Source organism: Armigeres subalbatus, chromosome 2, assembly GCF_024139115.2.
Source record: "Armigeres subalbatus isolate Guangzhou_Male chromosome 2, GZ_Asu_2, whole genome shotgun sequence".
Lineage (NCBI taxonomy): Eukaryota > Metazoa > Arthropoda > Insecta > Diptera > Culicidae > Armigeres > Armigeres subalbatus.
The window spans coordinates 2,403,639-2,420,982 of NC_085140.1; the positions used below are offsets into that span (position 1 = coordinate 2,403,639).

The 17,344-nt window shown below is 38.4% G+C and overlaps 1 protein-coding gene and 1 long non-coding RNA gene across 4 annotated transcripts in view; one reads left to right on the forward strand and one right to left on the reverse strand.

The window, feature by feature from the left end:
• Positions 1 to 17,344, forward strand: part of LOC134217460 (heme transporter FLVCR2) — a 176,718-nt gene that overhangs the window by 41,728 nt on the left and 117,646 nt on the right. The gene's annotated exons all lie outside the window — the stretch shown is intronic.
• Positions 9,603 to 10,582, reverse strand: LOC134213937 (uncharacterized). Its single transcript, XR_009979579.1, has 3 exons — positions 10,528 to 10,582; positions 10,370 to 10,443; positions 9,603 to 10,295 (listed from the first exon to the last, which is right to left on the reverse strand). It is a non-coding gene; the product is annotated as an uncharacterized LOC134213937 (long non-coding RNA).

The following is a 17,344-nucleotide window of genomic DNA, read 5'->3' on the forward strand; positions in this document are numbered from 1 at the left end:
CTTTGAAAACTCTAGAAAGATATTTTTGGTATTCTTTCGAAATTGCCCTCTGGAATTTGTTTAGAATTTTTTTCAGGAATTCTTTCCAAATTTCCTATAGGAATCCATTTGAACATTCCTCCCGATATTCCTTTAGCAAATCTTCCAGAAATCCCTGTAGACCTTTCTTTTAAAACTCCTTTAAGAATTCTTTCGGGAATCTTTTAAGAAATTCTTTTGGGAAATCTTCGGAAATTTTGTTTGTAAATTCCTTCATTTTTTTTTAAACCGTTGTTCAAGTGTTTTTTGCCTTTCTCGTATTTAAAGTGTACGCAAAGGCTATATGTTCAAAAACGAACTTTTTTTAATTGATAATAAGTTTATCACTCAAATACCTTTGAAAATTTCTTCGAAAATTCTTTCAGAAATTTCTCCAAATTCGAATTCTTTCCGGAATTATTCCTGCATCAATTTTATATAGTTCACTAAAGAATTAAATATCCTAAGGACTTCCTGTAGGAAGTTCCAAAGAAATTTCTGAAAAAAATTACAAAATCCGTACAGTTAACAAACTTAGTTTTGACTCTAGAACTAAAACGACATGCAAAGAAAAACGTCCAAAATATCGACTGTTGCGGATATTCGAATATTCTCAGAATTTCTTTAGGAACTTACTGCAGAAGCTCCTTCAAAAATTTCTACAGATTTTTTTTCGTAAATACCTTAAACATTCCTTAGGAAATAAATTCAGGAATTAATTCGGTAAGTCATCAAGAAACTAATTCTAGTATACCTTCCAAAATTCCGTCAGGTATTCGATCGGGAATTTCTTCAGGAATTCCTTCTAAAAACCTCCACAAATGAAACCAGGCTTTTCTTTGAAATTTCTTTCAAGAATTGCTTCGGATCTTCTTTGGACTTTAGAAAATTTCTTAAGGAATTCTTCTGCAGATTCTTCAAAAATTCTTCTAAGATTAATTCTGACAATTCCATCACGAATTCCTTTAAAAATTCTTTTTGGAATGCTTTTCAAAAAATTTACTCATGTAGATGGGTACACTTCCCCACAGTTGTAATGGATTTGACGCGTTCTTCCTTAAAGAAGCCATCCCTCGGAAAGCTCAAGAAGGATTGCAAGTCTATGTATTAGTCTGTTGGATTACACATTGCTTCGCGTAAATGTCTCTGGTTACGGGTTCGCCACCTCCGTTTTTTGCCCTTCCCACAGCAGCGCATTGATAGTAGAATGGTAATCAAATTCGAATATTCTCAAGAATTCCTTGGGAACTACTGCAGAAGTTCTTTCGAAAATTTCTACAGATTTTTTATAGATGATGGATAGCATACATACATAGATACCTACTTTGAAAAATCTCTACAAAATTCAATCGGAAATTATTTTAACAATTCCACTGGATTTTTTTTCTAGGTATTCCATAAGGGAACGTCCACAAATTCATACAAAATTTTCTCATGACGATCAATTCAAAATTTTCAGAAGCTTCATAAAAAAAGTGTGACATAGGAGTGAGGGGGGGGGGGTTGAAAAAGTCCAATTATTGCGTTACGTAGTTAATGGATCTTCCCTAAGATATTCCATTTCCTCGGAAATTCATCTAGTAGTTTGTTCGGAATTTCTTCCGCGATTTCCTTCCAAAGTTCTGAACGAATTTTCATATATCTCCGTGCGAGTTCCTAAAGCAATTTCCAAAGGAACTCCTAAAGGAATTAGTTAAATTTCTTAAAGAATTTCTTTGGACATTTCTCCAAGAATTTCTTCGGTATTTTCTCCAGGGATTCCTTCAGAAAATCCTCCAGAGGGAGATAAATTCAGAAATTCCTCAAGACTTGAGGAATTTTCTTCCTTCAGGACTTCATTCGAAAATTATTTCAGGAAAACCAAGAAATTTCCTTAAGGATTATTTATCAAAATAAATCAAAACCAATTTTTTAGAACAATTCTGGCAATTTTAGTACAAGGAGAGTGAAGGAAATATTCTATTTGGTTGGTCGCGTGCCCTATTGTGCTCAATCAGCTTCCGAAATGCAGTTACCATTTTTGCATTCTGTAACCAATGCGGGTTAAAAGTGACAGAGATAAAAGCAAACAAATCTGCTAAAGGTATAATAGCTATTTAATTAATGCCTGATAGGTTGCCTTGGTTCGGCAGATGCAAACGCACTGCATACTGTGATTTTTATGAGTTGGCCAATCATCGGCGTGAAATATGGAATTTGGCGCCGTGGAGCCAATTGGCATATGGCGCGAGAAGTTGGAGAAGTTAAACAGATTTTTCTGACGAAATTCAATCTTCCGTTAATGTTTTGAAAATATCCAAAATGATCATTTCAGCTGAACAATACTTTCGGACGAATGTCCATTTCGGCCAAATGGCACTTTATGTGATTTTAGTCAGCCAATCCAAAACGCTGGGCATATATGACTCATCCGTCCCGAATAGGTTAAAGTAAAGAAAAATCACACGATAGGATTTTTATTGAACACCTTCCTACATTACTTGTAGTACTAGTCTAGTACCAAACCACCAAATTCTTTTGGTATCATTTTTGGAAAATACGAATTCTAGGTATTTCCTTCTCCTGATTTTTTACGGAATTCATTCTGTAAGAAATCCGGGTTTTGTCATCTACAGCAATTCCAAGGAATTGATCTTCCCTCTCTAGATAATCAGAGGGATTATGGGGATTTCTTTCTCTTTGAATTGTGAAAGAATCCCTACCCCGGAAGTCTAGGTATCCCATGCTCCTATAGTTCTGGGTTATTATCTCACTTGAAATTGGCCCCTCAGAAATTCTGAGGGTTTATTTTGAACTCTTACTCCGAAGATTTCAAGAAATTTCACTCTCTCGATATATCCTTTTTTTCAAATTCTAAAGAAATCCTACCCTAGGATTTTGTTAGACATTTCTTTTCCATAAAATATGGGAAACTCATACTCCAAGAATTCTGCGTACAATGGTTATGTGTTCGATTCCCAGCCCCTCTATCAACTCTCACGACAATTGCCAGAAGTTCAGCAGTAGTATGGCGGCGTAATGGGGAACGCGTCGGATCAATAAACTGACAACCTTCTTGGAGGCATACCTCCAACGGACTGGATAAATGGCAAACGGAACAAAGCAAATGGATTTATAAATATTTATATTTACAAACATTCAATTTCCAAATGTCAATATTAAGGAAATGCTCTATGATATACAACACAAATGAACCATTTGTTTGAGAAACTGCATAAGTCCATTTTACACAATTTCGAGAAAACAGCAAAAAACTGTTTTTGGACAAATTGGCACCGAACCTTTCGATTTCTTCGATACAGATCAATAGTTTTTGGCAAAACTCAACACCCTGAGGCACTTCCAGTGCAAAAACTGTAAACAGTACTCCATAATTGCTCTTCAAAGTGAGTGGACATATGTAGTTTCTCAAACAAACGAAAAAAATTTCATACATTCCTGAACAAAAATTTTTTTTTGTATTTTTTGCCAGAATACGTATTTTTGGAAGAGGATTCAGAATATATAAAAATCTCATTTTGGCCAAAAATGTTACATATGCAGTTTTTCAAACAAACGGTTCAAATGTAGATAACCAGTGTTTCCTTAAAAGATGACAAATCTGCTGCTGAAAGGCTAAATACTGTGAAGAGCGTCCTACAACTTCACAGGTCACGTTCAAGGTTAGGTTTTAGTAAACCCCCCTAATCATCCATTCAAGAGCACGATAAGCTTTTAACGAATTTGGGGTCACGTCTCGTATACCGACACGGCTATCCAGGCTCTTGAGAAAAAAAATAGATCAACATTGATGGTTAACGACCGGTGTGACCGAAAAATCACAAATGTATGCCTATTTAACACCCCGAATTCTCAAAAAGGGGACATGGGACGAGACTCTGATGATTACTGTTGAATTTGATCACGATCGGCCATTGCTTTTAAAAGTTTTAAAAGAAGGAAATGGAGTATAAAACCAAAAACGTTAGAGTATCAATTAAGGTTTACTTTTATTTGTAGTTTCAGAGCCCTCTTAACCCTTTTTCCCCAAAAAAAGACTAGCATCACAACTAAAATCGCATCCACTTGTTCCGACACGACGGCGGGGGAGATTCCTCATGTTGTTGTGCATTCATTCATTTTGTTTTGCTAACGCCACTCACTTTCATTGACCCGAAGTGCTTTGCTATGTGAATCGTATGAAATGCAAGCCACTGGCAAAGTGAGGAAGTCGGGGATCAGCATCGTACGATTGAATTCGCAAATAAGATAATGCACAGGTCTTCAATGGGGTTAACAGTAGCCAGTGGTACAATGACTTCCAATACTGTAGACTTATTTCAATAACTTTTACCAAGGTAGATTGGTTCAAGTTTAAGTTGTACAATTTATAATTATTATTTATGTTTTTCCTTGATCGCGACACAGTCGGATAGTATTTTTCATAGTGAGTATCATCACGAGCCGTAATCCATTCAGAACGTTCTATTTTATGAGTTCTTCCTCCTATTATTTCCACTTCGATAGTGAAATGGTAGCCATGGAAGAACGCAACATTGTTTACAAGAAAGCATCGATATGGTCGAAGTTCTATGCATTTCGATAAAAATAGCTCTGCATATTCTCGGATAAACGACTGTGGGTGGTTGTGTGGTGCGGAATGAGCCAACAATGTTTCCCAAGTGGGGCTCGCTCACATGGTTCACATGTTCTATTTTTTGACCTCGAATAGAAGAAGACATGACACAAATCTAGCGAGTGAAATCCGAAAATTACATTTATTCAAATGGTCTTTTGTGTGGTTGTTATCGCGAAAAATGCTGCAATCTACAATTGCAGTCTGATTTTCCGTTCTTCCGCCTAGTTGTCCCGATTGAGTTTTGATTTGCCATTCATAGCAGAAGGAAATGGTTGGTGCTCGAAGTGGGAAACCTAGTTTCAATCGGAAGAGAATGTTCTATTTTTGCTAACGACGATAGAATATTTTTCTATGCATTTCAGCTCGTTTCACAGTGCTTAGCGCAGCGTCAACGGAGGAAGAGGTTAGCCATGAATAATCGGTTGCATCCGTGTTGGTTGAGGGGAATACCATTTAAAAGCATTTCTCATTAATTGGCCTCCAAAAGCCCCGAGTTGTTTGTGAAGTCATCCACTGTATGTCTCCGGTAACAGTTCAATTCAGGTTCAACAAGTTTGTAAATCGCGATGCTAATAAAACCTTGAGCAATTAGTTTATATTGCAAACAAAAATCATACTACGAACATTCGGTTCTAAACGGACGTTCTCAAATGATCAGTTCCATTGAATCTTGAATTCGTTGATGACCATTTTAAAACGGTTTTAGGTAAGGCCGGTATTCGAAATACAAGTCTTGTTCGGAATATGAGTCTAAACGGTTCCGCGTAAAATCAGTGCTATCGTTTACAGCAATCATTGCTGCAAATAGGATGATTCTGGTTCGTTAGTTAAGTTTGCCCAATACCGTGTTTGAGGGTGTCAATTCCCCCTATGACAAGTGTATCTGTTGTCGCTGGTTCGCAGTCAAACCGGTGTAGCAGTAAATTGTTTGGATGAACGCGATACGAACAAGGGGATATTATTGTGCAACATCAGCATTATTTTACAGGAGGAAGAGTGTTTCGCGAACTGAATGTTGACTTATGAAGATTTATTAATTTCTGATTGCTAAAAGCTTCTGGGTATGCCATTTTTTTGGAATATTATGTATGGGTATTATTAGTTTTCATCTTCTTCTCCTTTTTTTGGATGAGTGAAAATTTCTAACACAAGAAAGAGATTGTGGTATATCAAATCGTAAAACCCGGTGGTTTTGAAGAAGATTTTTAGAAACAATGCATAAAGAAGTCGCTCTTGAACAACGATAAAAAAGAGGCAAAAACTGTTTCGACTAAATTATTAGCAGCGGCTGGTTTCCTGACATCTGACTCGGGTTTTCTCAAAAGTTGCAGCTTTTCACGCAAAACTATTTATTTATTTATTTATTGTTCATATTTACTTGCTAAGTAAGGTACAACCTTTTTAATTTTAGCAATCGGAATTCGCTGACAGTTCCAAATTTATAATTTCAATTTACAAAAAAAAAGTAGAGAACGAGAAAGGCAAAAAATTTACTTAACTAATTTGGTACCAGCAGATCTGGTAGCGCGTCACTTTTTAGTAACTTGGTCACTTTTTTTCGGGCAAGTCACTAAAAAGCCTGAGAAAAAACATATTTAAAGCTCTTTCAGTGGAATGTATTCAATCGGTTAAGACGAGTTAAGTAATTCCATTTAATTTCACCAATTATTTCGATATCTTTGCAGATACGTATTTCGACCGTTTGTTTGAGAAATCAGAGTAGTGTCTCATTTATTTCAGTCATTGTTCACCAATTACGTTTTAACTTGCTCATCTGTTTAATTTTGCCCAGTTAATCTCGTTATTTTATTCTGATGCCGTAATTGGGTGATTTTCCTTACGGCATCAAATATTAAAATCTTAAGAAATGTCTCTTTCTCCAGGGAAACTCGATGTAGCTGAGAGTTTGGAATCCACCGACAGGTACAAACAGCGCTGTTGAATAAGGATCAGGAAATGGCAGCTCTTGGTTTCTTCAAGTTTCTACCTAAACAATAAGGTAATTAACTGTATAGGTAAATAAAGTAGGCAAATAAGATTATATTAGGTACCAAGCGTAATATAAATAGTGTAAATTGCGATTGTTTTCTTCAAGTCGAGTCAAGTACGAGATACTGGAGACGACCACACAGGTGTGGTCGAAATACGTATCTGCAAAGATAACGAAAATTAACTGGTGGAATTAAATGGACAGTACTTAATTCGTCTTAGAGGGTTGAATACATTCCACTAAACGAGCTTAATATATTTTTCTGCATATGTAACATTTTTGGCCAAAATGAGATTTTTATATATTCTGAATCTTCGTCCAAATATACGTATTCTGGCAAAAATAGGAAAAAAATAATGTTTGTTCAGAAATGTATGATTTGTTTTTTCGTTTGTTTGAGAAACTACATATGTGCACTTTGAAGAGCAATTATGGAGTACTGCTTACAGTTTTCGCACTGGAAGTGTCGCGGAGTGTTGAGTTTTGCCGAAAACTATTGATCTGTATCGAAGAAATCGAAAGAATTGGTGCCAATTTGACCAAACACAGTTTTTTGTTGTTTTCTCGAAATTTTGTAAAATGGACTTATGCAGTTTCTCAAACAAATGATTTACTGTGTGGTCGTCTTCAGTGTCTCGTACTTGACTCGACTTGGAATTACTTAACTCGTCCTAGACGATTGACTAAAAAGTCTCTTTTTTCGACCTCAGGTCACTAAAGGCACTTTTTCTCGCAAAAAGTTACTATTTTCAACTATTGACTATTGACTTAACTGGGGTCGTTGGATCAAACCCCACCGAAGGGGCGGTTACCCTCCAATACCTTTTCCGAACTAAATCTATCACATGTTGTACATGCATAATCAAGTTTCAGACATAGTAATTATTTTCTACACCGGGTGGCTTAATACCCGGCATATAGGCAATTAACTTTGAATGTACTAGGGTAGTGAGCTAATTCCCGTCGTAGTAGGTAGTGCTTGGTTTTCAAATCTAATTTATACGCTATCCCAACTACTTACTTTAACTAAGTTGTATGCAACACGTATTTTAGAGTTCCTAGTTTTCATTGTGTACTATTAGCGCATTGAACAAATCATAGTTTACTGAGAATCGGCAATCAAAAACACCCTTCAAAATTTTAAATTTGTCTTATGAAAATCTGTTTTCGTCCATGAGAATTTTCGTTCGTCCAGTCTAAAATTCGATGGATTGCTGTCAAATAAATCTGTTGGTATTGGTGTGCGATTTCTACAAGTACACCAAATTAGTTTTTTATTCGGTATCATGCCGTGTTAAATAAAAATAACATAAATTCAAATAATATTGGCCTGTTCTGACTATGATATGTGTACATTGTGAAACATAGAATAGAATATGTGTATGGAGCACGTTCGCGGTTATCCAAGAAACACCTGAAGTGGAGGCATTCAGATCTTTACGCGTAACCAATGATCTCCAGGCCTGTTTTGTAAATGTAATGTACCCATTGTGGTACATATAACAGAATCTGCGTATGGAAAATCTTCGTGGTTATCCAAGAAATCCCTGAAGTGAAGGTCATCAGGTCTACAGGCATAACCAATGATCTACAGGCCTGTTTTGCAAATGTAATGTACGCGTTGTGGTACATATGATATAATGTGTATATGGAAGATCTTCACGGTTATCCAAGAGATTCCTGAAGTGAAGGCCTTCAGATCTACTCGCGTATTCAATGATCTACAGGTTTGTTTTGAAAATGTTATGTACCCATTGTGGAACATATGATAGAATCTGCATATGGAAGATCTTCACGATTATCCTAGAAATCCATGAAGTGAAGGTCATCAGGTCTACAGGCATAGCCAATGATCTACAGGCCTGTTTTGTAAATGTCATGTACCCATTGTGGTACATATTATAGGATCTGCGTATGCAATATATTTGCGGTTATGCAAGAAATACCTGAAGTGAAGGTCTTCAGGTCAACAGACATATTCAATGATCTACAGGCCTGTGTTGTTTTTAAAATTAAAAAAACACTTTAATAAAGATAAAAAAAAGGCCTGTGTTGTAAATGTAATGTACCCGTTGTGGTACATATGATATAATATGAATATGGAAGATCTTCACGGTTCTCCAAGAGATCCCTGAAATAAAGGCCTTCAGGTCTACACGCGTAACCAATGATCTTCAGACTTGTTTTGTAAATGTAATGTACCCATTGTGGTACATATGATAGAACCTGCGTATGGAAGATCTTCACGGTTATCCATGAAATACCGGAAGTGGAGGCCTTCAGGTCGACACGCATAACCAACGATCCAAAGGCCTGTTCCATTATGAAGAGAACATGTTCCATATTTGAAACCGGAAAACTAATCTTTAGTTTATAACCGTACGCCGGACCGTCTTCCCCTTTTTAGGTAGGTAAGTACGATGGCTTATGCGCCACTCCCGTAGGAGACCATCGACCGTGTCTAAATGTGCCCGACCGTTGAGACCCTCAAAGGACGAAGGTTCCTTTTTTCCCAATTTTGGATGGAAGACAGGTGGCTAACTTAAATTGCGCCTGTGAAGGACGCTACTAGTAACGGCTTAACAAAATAATTGCCAAAAATTACAACCGTCGGCCAGTGATGAAACAGTATGGAGGGGGTTTATCATCACTGGTAAAGCGACCAAATTTCTCCTCAACCCAATCGCGTCGGATTTCAGAGTTGCCCGGTTGGTTTCGGAGCCAACCTCCCCAGTAGAAAAATATTACAAAAAGAACTATAACGAAAACGAACTACATTAAATACTCTCAACCAGTTTCACTTCATTCGGGACCACAAATAACAAGTAATTTACAAATGCGTTTAGTCGGCAGTGTTTATTGAAATAATTCACGACATTGAAAGAACAGCGGAGCTTTTATCCCAACTTACTCGAGCTTTATTTTACCAACACTATAGTGTTCTCCTCATTTCCACTGTTTGCCTATCTCCTCGCTTCTACAGTTCTACACCTTTCCCATTGATTGCTATTTGGTCTGTCCCTAGCCTCCTATCGTGTGTGCTCTCCTGGTGTGGTTCACTCAAAATCTAACGTGCAATTTTCTCGTTTGCTACGCAAACGCAACGACTATTGTGCTTAATCGGCACTCAACATATTTCTCACGGCGAAGCCGTGTCTTCGCCTAGCAACGCAATAGGGCTATGTTGCGGCGAAAAATCACATGCGCATGTATTTAGAAAAGGAGTACTCACTTTGAGAATGGACGCGACGACTAGTACGACGGCGCGTCCATGTGATGGTTGAACTAGCGGACGATGGCGGTAAACTTACACGCGGTTCGCCGGCGGGTCGGCGGTTGGGCTAGCTGGGCTAGCTGATGATGCTGCGACTGCGGTTGTCGCCTACGGATGGCTTTGCTCCGGATCGAAACTTACGGTCTCATCTAAGGCGCGACGCGGCACGTGCGTCGATGTCCGTCGGTCGTCACCAACGGAACGGAAAAACGGTTGCCTTCTCTCTTCTTCTTCTTCTTCTTCTTCGGTGATGCCCTGCCTAGGGCGCGTTGATTGGCGATCGCGTCCCTCTTCCGGCGTGCCCCGGGAAAACCTCGCAGCCTGATGGTGGGGTCAGAAATGGCCTCGACGGTTCGTTGTGGTGTCTTGGGCGTCGTAGCGGCGTGGGCGCGAATCTAGATACATAAGATGACCGTTGCACGTTGCACGTGTCAGCACTAGATTTCCACATATAAATTGCACAAATTACCTTTTAAAAACCACCAGCACACACGATAACACACCAATATAAACTTCGCACACACGACTAGCTACGATAACTATCTAAGGGAAAGGGTTCAAAGTTTAATTTCTTTGGGAAAGGGTTTTGCTAAGATTCACTGATTGAAAACACTTAATGGCTTTTACCTTAAAGAAACTACCACGGCGCGAGAACACTTGGGCCACTCCTGCCTCTTCCACGAATCAGTTCTAAGTGAATCTGGTCAATTAAATAATCCTCAGATTAACCACAGAATTAATTTTGTCACCGGAAATCACGAAGGTAAATTCGCGATGGTTGCTCTCATGCTCATGACAATCATTTTCGCGCATGTTCGCGTCTCTTCACACGAACAGCCTAAGTTAGCCACCTTTCTGTCCATGTGAGAGGGACTTCGGGAAAGGTCAAAGAATTATCAAAAGAATCCCAACAGGTCGATGCACGCCGAAGCTCATATGCAAATTTTGCGGGATCAAGCAATCTTGGGTGGCTTACGCAATTTAATCCCACGGTATCTCACCACCTGGCTTAGATCTCATTAACCATTTTATTGAGGGGAAATGCAGAAATGAACAAGGATGGATGACCAAGGACATATGCTGTGAACGCATTCTGTTCTTTGTACTATAGAGAGCATGTTCCATATTTGAAATCGGAAAATTGATCATTTACGTATCCTTTCTCTGTACCACAAGGACCATGTACCATACTTAAAACAGGACTGCAAATCTTTGTTCCTGAGCTCAAGCCATTTCTTGGATAGCTTGATGACTTATCTGTGACTTCATGCAGAATAACTATCATTTCGATCAATTTTGAAAGTCAAATTTGAAAGTGAACCGAAATATTCCAGTTAACAAAAATTTCCTAGTGCAATCCCATTTCGATCGCATAAAAATGGTTTTGATTGTGCCGCCATTCAGTTAAATGCCTCAGTCTGTCAAACAACTAACACACATGCTTAACATGTACGTGGGTAGTGCTGCCAACAAATTTCTATTATGAAATTATTTCTCCTGTTTCAAACTTTTGGAATAGTTGAAAATTTTAGAATGAATGACGAGTGTGTATGAAAAATATTTATTTGGAAGACTTTACTTTTATTACGCTAGCGGAAAATAATTGAAAAACCTACTTTTATTGACTGCATGATGTATTATCAGCTGTGTAACATAAGATTATTTCAGTTCAAACCGCCAGTTTGGCAACGCGTTTTTCGACTATAAACAAGGCGACGAAGAAAATAAATTTCAAACGCTCTAAAGTTTGAAAAAACAGATCATTTCAACGCCTTCCGGTAGTTATTTTACAATTATTTTTCACTTGAGCAATAACCATTGCTTTTATTCAGTGCGCAGTGAGGAAATTATGTACATGCTTGTGGGCGGAACCGAGCGCGACAGGGCCCGCCTGGGAAGCAGTGTTACGATAGACGGGGATACCTTCGAGGTGGTCGAGGAATTCGTCTACCTCGGATCCTTGCTAACGGCTGACAACAACGTTAGTCGTGAAATGCGAAGGCGCATCATCTGTGGAAGTCGGGCCTACTACGGGCTCCAGAAGAAACTGCGGTCGAAAAAGATTCGCCACCGCACCAAATGTGTCATGTACAAGACGTTAATAAGACCGGTTATCCTCTACGGACACGAAACATGGACAATGCTCGAGGAGGACTTGCAAGCACTCGGAGTATTCGAGAGACGGGTGCTTAGGACCATCTTTGGCGGTGTGCAAGAAGACGGTGTGTGGCGGCGAAGAATGAACCATGAGCTCGCCCAACTCTACGGCGAACCCAGTATTCAGAAGTTAGCTAAAGCCGGAAGGGTACGATGGGCAGGACATGTTGCAAGAATGCCGGACAGCAACCCTGCAAAGATGGTGTTCGCTTCCGATCCGGCAGGTACGAGACGGCGTGGAGCGCAGCGAGCGAGATGGGCAGACCAGGTGCAGAACGACTTGGCGAGCGTGGGGCGTATCCGAGGATGGAGAGATGCGGCCTCAAACCGTGCATTGTGGCGTCAAATTGTTGATTCAGTGTTATCTGTTTAGATGTTAACTAAATAAATGAATAAATGAATGAGAAAATTATGTGAAAAAGTGCGGTGAAAATCAGTGAATTACGTTGATTTTGGAGACGGTGTTGCGCGTCTTCTACAGCAGTGAACGAACTGGATTTTCCTTCGTCGCACGGATAACGTAGGAAATTGTGCAAAAAGTCTCAGTCGCACAGTAAAATTTAACTGTATTTCAAGTAAATATCACCGGAATGTAATTTAAATGAATGCAGATCGTAGTGTACACTTTTTTCTATCTCGCCAGATGATTAGTTTATTATGTTTACGATTCGCGAGTATTTAGTGATTTAGAATTTGATATGACGGATACTAACGCCATGGACGAATTAGCGCATAACCCTATTGACAAAGATTTTTTTAAATAAAGCTATACATAACGTCGGATGATACTTTGATCATAGCGGAAACGAAATTACGGATCTTGGAAAAATGATCGCTCTGTAACTTCGCCAGCCATTTAGCTCGCTGCTTTTATTGGCATTTCAGCAGTTTAGGGGCCGTACACATATGACGTAAGCACTTATGGGGGGAGGGGGGGGGTTCTGTCGTTTTCTTACGCACCATATAAATCAAAAAATATTTGTATGAAGAAAATCTTACATGGGGGAGGGGGAGTCGAAAAACCCAGAAAAAATGCTTACGTAATATGTGTACGACCCCTTAGCTAATTGAAGGTGTTTAACGTCGAAATTTTTAAATTAGTATACAGTCATGCAAGCAAAAAACCTGTCGATTCCGATTTTGTTTTAAAGCTCAAGCTTTATACAGTAGGGGAAGGGGGGGAAGACTTGTTTTATTGGAAGAACTAATTCTCCGTTGTTTTACCTCTAAACAAATGATCGTTATGTGGCGAGTTATTTTTTTTTGATTGACAACCTTATTTACTCTATTATTTACTGTGAAATGTCCCTCCTAAAGATATTTTTAGTGGCCACGCAATATTTTTAACAACTTCTCCTAATATTGACAAAATGCTATAATTTGTTCATAGCACAAAGCCGTAAATATGCTAAATGATCTTCACTGATAAACCACAATTTTAGGATAATTGGATTTTGAGTTGCGGCCACAATATGAGGAGACTTGAGAAGTTTGGCAAAAAAAATCAAGAATGTATAAATTGTTCTCAAGCGGCTATTTTTTTGTAGATTCGACAGATGTAATGAAGGGTTTGCTCTAAAAAAATATTTATTGAGTAGATAATATAGAGAGAGAATCAAGTCTCCCCAATTTTGAAGATTACATGCGCTATCGAATTCCATAGCAAAAATCGTTCGTGAATACGCACAGCAAGTTAGCAAATCTGCGTATTTTGGAGGAAAAATATTTAAAAGTACAGAGAGCATGGTCGACGTTCAATCCTATACTCGTTGTACCTGAAGCTTTATAATTTTTGTTCCATTTTCTACCTTGTTCCTTTTGCACTGAAAATTCCAATAACTTTCATGGCACCTATGACAAATCGTAGAGTTTTCTGCATCTTTCTTAAGTTAATCCGGTGAACGTAATTTTCATTCATTCTCACGAGAAGAGAATGCTCATTCACGAAAATTTTTGCCTAGAAATATTTTTTTTGGAAAAGAAAAACAGGTCTTATGAGTGATAACCATGTTTCGAGCAGTCCTGGTTTTGACTGATATTTAGTAAAATTTCCGTGGGATTATAAAAGAGGGCAATAAAATTTTACTTAGTCCCTGAGTAGAAAAAAGTTGTGTGGCGTGTACGATTTCCGTTTCTCTTCTGGGTTCGTTTTAAGACAAAAGAGTGGTGAGTGAAAAATGATTCTCATTCGACCCAAAAACGCTTGATTTCTTCTTATCGAACTTGCAACTGAAACTGAAAGTCACTATTTGGTCACTTTTCCTGCAACTGAAAGTCACTATTTGATCCCTTTTTTCGTCAGCTTTGGTCACTAAAGTCACTACTTTGAGCAGAATCGGTCGCTACCAGCCCTGGGTACAAGTTATGTAGGAAGGTGTCATCTACAACGCCTACCAATTTTTTTATGCAGATGCTTAATGCCTTTTGCCATACTAATTTTTATAAGTTAAGTCCTAGTTTGTCGATGTAAGCACGACTCAAGTGGGTGATTCATTATTACAAGCCATGAAAACAAGTTTATCCAACTTGTATATCAGTGCGAAAAAACAAATTCGGATAGGCAGCCCTGACCGAGAAGTGATGTTGAAGCGCTGATTTTGTGTTGGAGACCATCTTTTTTTCGCACAGCTGTGTAAAACAAGTTGAAATGCATCACCAGAGCCAGTGCCCCCGCGTTTGGAGCCTTTTAAAAGAAATTTCTCATGAAGCATAACTCTCCGAATCAGTAATTTATCATGACAGCTTACGTAAAAAGTCTCCCATATCGTAAATGTATACAGAGGTAATAAGCAAGATTTTTTTGTTAAGAAAATTATTTTGAGCTTTTTAGTGGAATGTCTTCACTTGTCATAAGACGAGTATGTACAATCCCATTGAATTCCACCACTTAATTGTATCTTGACAGATACGTATTGTGAGTATCTAATAATTACCGGAAAAGGGACCGCTCAGGTTTGTGCGCTCTGGCACATCTTACCTGCACGATGGATGAAAGGCGAAAGAGGAGAAGTCAACGCTTGCTGCAAGGATGAGCCGTAGAGTAGGTACTCACAATGAGTGCTTATCTGCAGGACTATCATGTATATCAGCCTTCTTTACACTTTCCATTAAGTATCACATATCTCCCTTCCTCTTCGAAGAAAACAATTTGTTTGGAGATTGATTTGATTGATTTCCAATAGCATTACTGCGCCACAAAAACTCGCTCTAGTTATAAACTGCGGGGTTTCTTAGCCAAGTTTTTCTTCTTCTTCTGCCCATAAGCAATTTTTTTATTCTTTTTCGTCTTCTCCCAAGTTACCATTTTTGAATTTGTATATCATGATGCTATCACATTGACCTCTCATCTTATTGCTCGACTAAGGAAGTCACTCTGTCGATTTTAGAATTGAGAAAATGAGAAAATACATATAAGCCAAAACTGAAACAAAAACTAATGTTTCCAGTCTCTCGCACAAAGAAAAAGACGATTATGATGATAGCAATTTAGTCTGGGTCAGCCATTCTCATCCTTTGTAATGAGTAGTACTCCTTCACTCTTTTGTATTGTTTATGGTAGTTATTTTCACTGATTATTTAAGCTCTTGTCAAAACAGAAGCGTAACTCATAGAATACGAAAACACTCATAAGGAAATGTCCCATCGTCCCATCAAAACATTCTGTCCCATTTTTTGCTAAAATCCTTTTACAGTTATGCAAATCTCGGCAGATTTCAATCAATTCGTCAATTAAAATCATGCAATATGTGCTGTACACTTTGCGCTTAAGGACTGCTCAAGTTCTTTCACACGACAAATCTCTCATATTTTCTCAGAGATCTCTTCAATTTTAAGTGTCACACTCAATCCTGCGATGGGTGCAAAATTAATTGGAAACCTTTTTTTTAAGTGTTGTAGTAGTTCTTTTTTTGACCTTTGTTAATGTGTTTTTAAAGACGTTCTTTTTCTTTGTTTTAGGAATTATTTTAGATTTTTATTGAAGTTGCTGTATGTAATAATCTTTAGAAATGATACTACTACTTATGCTTCATAAGCAGGAGGTCATGTGCTCAATCCCAGGCCCATTCCATTATCCTTCTTCAGTGTATCTTTTCTATATACTTCTGGAGTTATAGCAATCGCTAAAGCTGCAAATGGACATCATATTATATCCTCTATACTTAAAATTAACAGACTAATTCTAGCACTAACTGTTAGAATTCGAAATGAACAAAAGTTCGTTTCAGCAATTAATTAGAATACACCATTCTTTCACTCATATTACATTATTGGTAACCTGTTGATCAAAACGAACCTCTGCCGTAGAACCTAACTTCCATATTCCAATAAAATTCTGCCTCAACTCGTTGCGAGTGCAGAAGTGTTCTCGGCATGCAGTGGGCGAGTGACTGCATCTTCAATTCCTTCTCATCCTCGATAGACCGTAAGGACATGGCCAGTGCCGTTATTGACAATTTTAAATGCTAGGGCTCTCGTACTGTGCACATTTAGGTTAGAAAGCATGATCCCATGCCATCATCTGTTGGTTCCTTGTGCAAATTCGATTGCTCTGATATATTACTTAATACAACTACGAAATGTACAGTCATCCTCGCGGTCATCATAGCCATGCTTATGCTCAACTGCTATAAGGGAAAATCTTCTTAAATGTTTCAAGACAGCTCGTCAGCACGACAGTTTATTTTTGGGAATTTCCAGGAACTCTATCGATAATTTCCATACAGGATCTTATACAGAATTGTAAACAAATCAGGCGTCAGCAATCATAAGAATGTAGATGTATATACGGTATCAATAATCGAGTCATTTAAATACAAATTGTACTTCCTGTCGACTTTAACCGTTCAGCATGCGCATGATTCTGGGACGGTCACGCAGGCTCGCTCGTGCTGTGTATTTCAAGCGAAGTTTTCGTTAGTGTTGTACAAAATACAACAGCGCGCGTGCTCGAGTGTTAAGCACTTAATTCATGTTATAAAACTTCTGAATCTCGAAACATGTACATTGTGCATTAGCATAGCATTAGCATAAGCATTGTTACGGTGTAATTCGTAGATTGGACACTAGTGATACTCATGTTTTACTTTTGAGATCCTTATCTAGAATGCTATCAGAAATCAAGAAGGGGAGTGGTCCTTGATTACAGTCTTAAACAAAAATAACAAAAGCATGAGGATTACTACTCCTGCCCACGCCCATCTTCACCGTAACTAGGGAGAGGAAGGAAGTGTTGATGTAGTACTTACTTAACGAGAGGCCACCGACTTAGCGACACCCTCATAAGTAC